Source organism: Sapajus apella, unplaced genomic scaffold (assembly GCF_009761245.1).
Source record: "Sapajus apella isolate SASKATOON/1434 unplaced genomic scaffold, GSC_monkey_1.0 scaffold38, whole genome shotgun sequence".
Taxonomy (NCBI): Eukaryota; Metazoa; Chordata; class Mammalia; order Primates; family Cebidae; genus Sapajus; species Sapajus apella.
The window spans coordinates 18,918,576-18,928,035 of record NW_022436978.1 but is presented as its reverse complement, the minus strand read 5'-3'; the positions used below and the strand labels follow the sequence as shown (position 1 = coordinate 18,928,035).

Here is a 9,460-nt window from a genome sequence, read left to right as displayed (position 1 = left end):
CAAGAAGTCCTCACCCTGCCATCGCTTCTTGAGTGGTGTCAGTGGACTTCCTATGGGATTCTCAGGTGAAGTCAGCTGGTGCAAGAGCTGGCAGCCGGGCCTGCTCCATAGATGGCATTCCCTGGCGGCTCCATGCGATTGGAGAGAAAAGGGGCGAGGGGAGGCGAAGAGAGGAGGAGGAGCCCTCGGCAGAAATCCAAGTTCCGTGGCACTGGCCCCACGGAACTCTGGAAACAGGAATCGGGCTTGAGCTGCGCAGGTTCCAAGTCACAGGGCTCCCATAGCTGGCAAGCGTCGAGCCGGAAATTCAGCTGAATAGAGCCCTAAATGTTTTTTTGTTTGACATTCATGCTTAACAGAAAATGATGAATCCATTAGCAACTCCTTCCGTTGCCAAAAGAAACAGACTTGCACTTGTAGATTGCTTTCATTCTGCGCTATCAAGCCGCTGCATGTGCTGCTTCCACAAAGCTGACAGTCATCTATCATTTCTAAATGGGTTTAGAGGTACAGTCGTCTTTGTCTGGAGAGTGTGGATGTGTCAGCGTGAATGTGACTCATTAAAACAGGCTGACCCAAACAGTTTAAATGGGATTCACAGTAGGGGAAAATGTTTTATTTGAGGTTTGTTTGGAATTATTTTGAAGTTTGTCACTAATTTTGAAAAACAATGGGCTCATTTTCCTAACTTCTTTTTCTTCCCTGAGATGTGTCTAAGAGAACAAATAGCTATATTATGCACTGTCTCAAAAACATGCTCTTTGGGAATGAAAAAAGATTCTATGATGATGAAATTTCAAGAGTTCCCTTGTGCTCTAGAACACTTCACATACTTAAATGACTTCGTGAAAAGCCCCCAAGTTTCTCTCTCTCTCCTCAGACCCTTACCCCCAATCCATAAATGACATCTTTGAACATAATCTTTAGACCCGTTTTTCATCATTTCTATTAGCCCTTCAAGGAATGCCTTTTGAAGTCAAAGATTTAACATATGGATTAAATCTTCCATAAAATGGGTTTAAATATTAAGAGAAAAACACCTGGCTATATGCATCTGGGTTCCACAGGGCAATGTTTTGTTTTAAATGCTTCAAGATGTTTAATAAAACTGAATATGGCCAAACTCATCTCCAGCATGGGCCTGTGGGCCCTCACACTTGTTTTCTGATGACGCTGTCTGTCTCTTTCATCTCGCATTAGTATGAAGCTCCTAAAGCAATAATAGAAGGGCCAATAGCAAAAATTAAGCTCCAAGAAGACTTATATATATCAATGCAGACAAAATTAATTGATTAAGAGTTTCAGTGCAACTCATATAATTGATCTTCTGAGTTTTCTGTGTGGGCACAGAGGGAGATATTCAAAATGTTTAACACTAAGTAATGGACACAACCAATCGGACAGACACCACGGCAGGGTCCTAGAAGCCCCTTGCTGGATGCAAGAGATTAAAGGAGCCCCAGCCTTGACATCAAGGGGGCTGGGACAGTGAGTTGGGGCAGGAGGCACTGAGGGCAGTGGTTATTTATTAATCTGTAGAGACGAATTTCAGTATTTTAATACACAGCTGTACCAGTGAGTACTGGCTGAATTCCAGCCCTGTTTTCACTCCTTCATCACATAAATTCCTAAGATTTGAGAAAACAAAATCAGGAATATCTCCTTATGTTGGAGCGTGGCACTATAGCTTCCTGCTTTTTTCATGTACAACCCCAAATAAACTAAGTGTCTTCTAAGACATCAAGCACTACTCAAGCTGTTCCCATAGGAATGAATTGTTGTTCAAAGTGAGGAATGAGGATTAAAACATTAGAAAGGGTAAAACAGTAATTATGGTATTATTTTAACATTTTTAAATAACCTTAGTTTCTTAGTCTTCACACCATTTTGCCCAGAAGACTTCCAAATTTTTAGCACTACAAGGCACATTCACAGAATAAAATATGTAGGATGTATATTAACTTATGACGTATCTTTCCTTTAAGGAGCTAAACTGAGTTGTCATAATGATTTGACTGAATTAACCAACTCAGCCATTCCTTACCACCACCACCACTCCCAAAAAAGGGAATTCAAGGCAAATGTTATAATACCCATTTGTACTGGAAATGCAAGCAAATGCCATTTTTTAGAGCCTCTAGCCAACCAAAGACCAGCTGAAATGAGGTCTCTTGCATCCAAGACTGCTTTGATTGATTGCCAGGTGACCCCACACAAGTAACATTTATGTAGGAAGAAGAAGGGGAAATGTGAGCACTCTAAGACCTCATCCTTTAAGGAAAGATAATTGGATGTCTCTTGTGTAACTTAGGCCATTTCAGAGCTTAAAATAAATACACATCAAATATAAGGGAGAAAAAGAGGAATGTATTGCTTTTATTCCATTGACGAAAAGAAAATAGTTTCTATTTAAATACATACAATTTTTTTTTTTTTTTTTTTTTTTTTAGATGGAGTCTGGCTCTGCCGTCCAAGCTGGAGTGCAATGGCGGGATCTCGGCTCACTGCAACCTCTGCCTCCCGGGTTCAAGCAATTCTCCTGCCTCAGCCTCCAGACTAGCTGGGACTACAGGCGCCTGCCACCACACCTGGCTAACTTTTGCATTTTTAGTAAAGAGAAGGTTTCACCATATTGGCCAGGCTGGTCTCGAACTCTTGACCTTGTGATCCACCCGCCTTGGTCTCCAAAATGCTGGGATTATAGGCGTGAGCCACCACGCCCGGCCCACACATATATTTTTAAACATTTGATAAAGAAAGCATAGAAAGACCAAATGGGAGGAATGGAAAGTTATATTCCTTCTAAAATTGCTGAGAACCAAAATGCAGCAGTTTATTTCCAATTTTCCCAGACAACACGCACTATAGCAGTAGACTGCATTTCTGTGAGAAACCCCTATATTCAAGTCTAAAATATTTTATTTAAATGATAAATTTATATGCTACATACAACTATATCCTCAATATTTATTTTTAATATATATATATACTTTATAAGATATTTCAGTGCAGTTGCTAAAACCACAACCACTGTCATATCTTCTGCTGGTCTTAGAACTTAAGCTACCATTCCCTGCCACACTGATGCCACCTTGTTGATTACATAACCAAGTGATTTATTTCAGGTGGAGGAGATGCATCTGGGACCTCTGTAGAAGCAGGTATAAGCTACCAACATTTCCCTCCTTTTTTATTTTGAGTTTGTAATGAGCAACTACTAGAAAAGGAAGAAAATTGTCAAATAAAACAACATTAAATTATTTATAAAATCACATTCACTAAGAGCCGATTCCACCCTTGACTGAATCACAAATGGAACTAAAATCTTTCTTGGTTCTCATATTATGCTTTTCCTCTACTAGCTTAGGTGCTTATCACCATCAGCTGACAAATGCAAAGTAATGTATTGAGTACCTACTATATGCTGGATACAGAGTAATTTAGACACAATTTGTGAATTGTGTCTACTTCAAATCAAGTCTTTCCGCTTCCAGTCTAGTGGTTTTCAAAATTTAGTGTGCAACAGAATCACCCGGAGTGATTGTGAACACACTGACTACCAGATACTCCCCCAGGGTCTGATTTAGGAGGTCTGTGTAGGGGTCTGAGAATTCACATTTTTAATCTATGGGTTCTGGTCTAGGAAACACTTTGAGTGAGACCACTTTCTATGTTGTTTCTAATCCATGTGTCATAACCATCACACGTGTTACCTTCCTAAACCATAACGTCATTCTACAGAGTGAAAGCCCTATTTGGTTCTCCAATCCATAAAATAAAGCCTTACCAAACCCTTCAGGAGCTGCCATTCAAGGTTGCTACTTTTCCAGCCTCTCCTTCTGATGATGGTTACACATGGTAAAATACTCCCACTACACTGTTCCTTTCTTAGTTAAATTTGATTCTATGCCTATCAAATATTGTATTGGCCCTTCTGGTTCCTTAGAAGCTAAAAGTCTTGAACTTTTCATTTATAAAAAAAAAAGAAGAGAAGGCTTATCTGTTGCCTTTTGTAAGTAGATTGGCTCAGTGGGCACACAAAGCAAGCCTTTAGTGTAGAAAGAAGTAATGGCCTATGGAAAAGAACCCTGCCAAGAAGGCCCAAACACTGAAAAAATGTCTTTAAAAATATGGATTTAATGGCACACGCCTGTAATCCCAGCACTTTGGGAGACTGAGGTGGGCAGATCACGAGGTCAAGAGATTGAAACCATCTGGCCAACATGGTGAAACCTCGTCTCTACTAAAAATGCAAAAATTAGCTGGGCTTGGTGGTGTGCACCTGTAGTCCCAGCTTCTCGGGAGGCTGAGGCAGGAGAATCACTTGAACGCAGGATGCGGAGGTTGCAGGGAGCTGAGATTGCATCACTGCACTCCAGCCTGGTGACAGAGCGAGGCTCCGTCTCAAAAAACATAGATAGATAGATAGATAGATAGATAGGGATTTAAATTAAAGAAGTATCTGATCACACCAGTCAATTTAAATATTCATCAATAGGCTGTTTTTGTTTTACAATTATATGTCTGAAGATAGTAACAGGAAAAGAGACATCACCGTGCAAATATTAATATCACACACAACTGCATCAAAGAGAAAAAAAGGAACACTAGCTTTCATTTTCAATCAGTGAGATTAACCTAAAATAACCACGGTAGTTTTGTTTGAATTCACTGAAGTTTCAGTATGTGGTAATGACTCTAAAGGAACATTCGAAGTATTATACCCCTTCTTACTGGGGCGCAACCTCTGTGTTGACACGCTTCGTGAGAAATGCTGTTTGAAATATGCATTGAAATAAAGCATCTCCAAATAACTTGAATAAATACCCTGGTATCATAAGGAGACAAACCATGCTAGTGGATTGTTGAAGTCATCTAATTTGGAGGAACTGAAGATAGCAAAAGAAACAGGGAAGAGAGAGAAAGATTATATATTATGGACAGATAAAATTGTGAATAATAAATACAATTTTTCTCTTGCCCATAGGTAAGAGAATTCTTTTCTCTGGAATCTTGTTGTGTTCATAGCTGTTATTTTTAAAAGCATCTTACCCATGGGCAAGCTCCTGCTTCTAGCACTGTAGAGAGGTGGAAAAACATCGGTAATGAAGACAAGCTTAATAAAAGCACCTTAGAGTGTCTGTGTGTGCGTGCATGTGTATAAGAGGCTGGGGCATGGTGGGAGGCAAGACTAAGCCTCTGCTATTTTCAATATAATACATGTTTTTGTTTTGTTTTGTTTTTGTTGATTGTTCATTTGCAATTTAAAAACCTTTCAAGGCCGGGGATGGTGGCTAACACCTGTAACCCCAGCACTTTGGGAGGCTGAGGCAGGCGGATCACGAGGTCAAGAGATCGAGACCATCATGGCCAACATGGTGAAACCCCGTCTCTACTAACAATACAAAAACTAGGTGGGTGTGGTGGCACGCACCTGTAGTCCCAGCTATTTGGGAGGCTGAGGCGGAGAATTGCTTGAACCTGGGAGGTGGAGGTTGTAGTGAACCAAGATCATGCCACTGCACTCCAGCCAGGCGCCTGGTGACAGAGTGAGACTGTCTCAAAAATAAAATAAAATAAAATAAAATACCTTTCTTTGACATTATTCATAGAGGGCCAAAGAGTGTGTCCCTACATTTGCAACTAAAGAATCAGAATGAGAGGGTGTTTTTCCGATTCCACCTACTATGTCAGCCAGCAAACTGGCCATACTCAGGCTGTCCACCACTGCTGAGGTCTTGAAGGCGCTGGAAGAAGCAGTTGTCTAGAGGTATTTGTGACCAACTATCATCAAACAGCGTATTTGTAAGATGAGTGAATGAATCCCACAAATGACATCTGATGACCACTATGTCTTCAAGCCACTGGAAAGGCAGCTTGAAAAGGTAAGCCTAAAATTAAACTTTTTGTGATAATGCATAGTAAACATATACATATAAAACAGTAGTCATATGCATAGGCCTTTAGCAGTGGCCTGGTATGTGCAAAGAATGCTGGATTTGGAGTCAGGCACACGTGGGTGTGAATCCCAGCCTCAGAGCTGAAACTGGACATGCATTCTCTAGCTCTGTTAATTGTAAAACAAAAATGGTGCTGTGTTGCCATTAAGTATGCCAACATACATAGTAAAAAATACCTGGAACAGTGTCTGGCACACAGTAGGAACACAGCAATTAACAACAGTAGCAGTAGAACAAGAGATAACTTGATAATTTTTTTGTGTATGTGTGTGAGATCGGGTCTCCTTCCTGGAGTGTAGTGGCATGTTCATACATGTTACTGCAGCCTCAAACTCATGGGGTTAAGCATTCCTCCCACCACAGCTTCCAAAGTAGCTAAGACTATAAGTGCATGCCACCATGCCTACCTAATTGAAAGAAAAAAAAAAAAAAACTTGTAGAGATAGGATCTCACTACATTGCTCAGGATGGTCTCAAACTTCTGGACTCAAGCGATCCTCCTGCCTCAGCCTCCCAAAGTGCTGGGATTACACATACAAACCACTGCACCTAGCCTGACTTGAACTTTTATATACAGTGTTCCCTGGAGGTCAGGCCAAGGGTGGACTTCTTCACAAGCATTTATTTTACACTAAGATTGTATAATGCATACTTGCCGTATAAAGAAAAGAATGAATGAGACAAAATTAAGCATACTTCTCTAAAGATTATCAGGCTGACAGAATGAAAGATTTCTCAACAGCTGCTCTGTCAGATATATCAATAAATATTTTTCAAACACCTACTAGGTGTAAGATACTGGTCTTAGAGCAAAGAAAGATGACTAAAAATGATATTAACTTTATAAACACAGTGGCTTAACCTTACCAATTGTGGCTTCAGATACAATCATCCACAAAGATTTCAAAAATTACAATGCTCAGACTGCACCTCAGATCAAACAAATTAGAATCTCTGGGAGTGGGATTTTCTATATCCCTCTGATGATCCAATACGTAGGCAGATGGAAAAGGAATGGTCTAGGAGCTGGGTGGCGAGATAAGATGAATATGGGTGAATAATAATCACGTGAATGATAAAGGAGTATTAGTGGAAAAATAAGTATCAGGGGAATTAGAAAGCATCTAGCAGCAAGAGTATCTACACAGAAATTTCAAGAAGGAGTCGGCGTTTGAGCAAAGCTTCCAAAGATACTGGATTAATACAGGTGAAACATGGACAGACATGAGGTCCATGGCAGGGTAGTGGCAAGGTTCCATGTGAAAAGACAAGAGATGCCAGCAGTGTCTTGAGTGCGTAAGGAATAATGATGGACTCAGCTTTATTCTTAAACTTTCATTTCCACACAACAACCCTGCCCCTGCCACATTTAAGTTCAGTTTTACAACTATTTGGACAATCCTGATAGCCCAAATTTCTGGATTTTTTTCTTCAGATCTTAAGTTCAAAGAACATAGATATTATTCAACAACTCTTAGATATTTTTATTTTATATCCTTACAAAGGATTTAAAGTGACTTACAATTTTATAGCACTTGTAAAGTAGCAATCATTTTGAGGCAGAACAGAAATCACCTAGGGAAAAAACCGCAGTATTGTGCCAGGAAGCTAGAATGATATTGTTTCTGATATTGAGTACTAAATATAGCCCTGAGATTCCTGGCAGTCAATGCAACAAGGGAAATGTGAAGCCTTACTGTCTTATAAAGGAAGGTATGTAGTTCATTTGAAAAGGGAAATGCTATCTTATTGCTAAAGTCTAGGAGGAATGTATTACATATGGAAAGCACATTGCATAATATAATGAAAAATGCCCTTAACTCTCTTGTTCATCCACAACTTGGAGAACTCTGCTGATTTCAACGCACTCTGAGACTAAGTTTTCTCAACCCATTTTTAATTCACCTCTATTTGCGAAGATGAATCAGACCAAAATGATGTGCCCATTCCATTTAGAGAAATGTACACTTGTTACAGTTGCTCAACGTGGGAGAAAATACCAGCACTGATCTTTCCACTTTCTAGCTTTGTTGATGTATTAGCATACACAATCTGTAAACCTTGTATTTTAATTCCTCTTTGGTGCCAAGCACAATGCTTAAAGAGTCATTTGCCCACCTGTATTGTTCCAAATGCATCACATTCTTAAAAGAAAACATGGTTAGTAAAACCCTCTTGAAATTTAAGGCATTTGAAGGAGTTATATTCTTAAGGCATTAATTCACCATATTAAGGTACATAAGCAAATTCTTATAAGCTTTCACATGCCCAATTTGGCAAGGGATAATCCATATGAATAGTCCTTTGTTTTCACTCTGAAGATGTGTACAGGTTTTCACAGAACTCAAATTGATTCTAGCAATTATTTAAAATTCCTCAGAAATACCTTAAATCTCATACCTTCATTTCTGAGAAGGGACAATGCCAAAATGCCCACAGCCGAGTACTTTTAGATTTAAGGCAACATCCCTTTTGACAGCCTTTCACACAGATCCCAGCAAACTGCAATTCATACAAATCACACACACCTAATGTCTCGCTTTACATGCCCTGATGGGGAAATCCTGTGGTTGACTAGTGGAAGACGTGAATCTGGGCAATAATTTATTGAGAGGGATTCAAAGTCAGTCCTACTCAAAAACAATGCGACATGCAACAGGTCATGTTTTAAATAGAAGGTTGTACGTTGAGGTCTATTATTGCATTGTCTTGTAAGATCACATGTCAACTTTTTTGTCACTTTTAATTATAGCTATAGCAGCAAATTATCTCACAGCTATCTAAATGTCTACATCTGCAAAGTATTGCCCTGTATTAGAGAAATGCTACTCGTAAATATTCTGAGTTATTTTCTAAGAATGCACCTTATGTTCAACTATGCTCTTGTTTCTTCTTCACACCAGCAGCTTGTCATGTACAATAACTGGATGGGGTTCAAGATTTAGTCACTGAACACGAACAGAAAGTTATGGAAACAGCTTTACATGAAAATGCAGGTCAGAATCAACTCACTGAATTTTCTCGAACAGAGATGGCAAACATGGCTATACACACTCATGCTCTTTACAGAAAGTGGACATAAACTAATTGATCACAAATGTTTTTCTCCGAGAGTTTGGACATGGTCTCAGAACTCTCTTCAACCGAGGACATTAGGTAGACATTAAATGGAGCACTTTGGTGAAACTTATTTCCCACCCCTCTCGTATGTTGTCATATTGGCATAGGCCTAGGCGGGAACCAACCCAACCCATCTTAACAGCCCAACTCAAAATTGCATAACCCCTTTCTTTTCTTTCTTTCTTTCTTTCTTTCTTTTTTTTTTTTTTTGACACAGTTTTGCTCTGTCACCAGGCTGGAGTGCAGTGACATGATCTTCGCTCACTGCAACCTCCGCCTCCTAGGTTCAATCAATTATCCTGCCTCAGCCAGCAGAGTAGCTGGGACTACAGGCTTGGGCCACCACAGCCAGCTAATTTTTTTCTTTCTTTTTTTTTTTT

General features: G+C 39.7%; 1 long non-coding RNA gene across 1 annotated transcript; it reads left to right on the top strand.

Annotated features, from left to right (window-relative positions):
• Window positions 1-366: 366 nt before the first annotated feature.
• LOC116564671 lies at window positions 367-9,149 on the top strand. The gene is made up of 2 exons (XR_004275034.1): window positions 367-507; window positions 8,867-9,149. It is a non-coding gene; the product is annotated as an uncharacterized LOC116564671 (long non-coding RNA).
• Window positions 9,150-9,460: the final 311 nt, after the last annotated feature.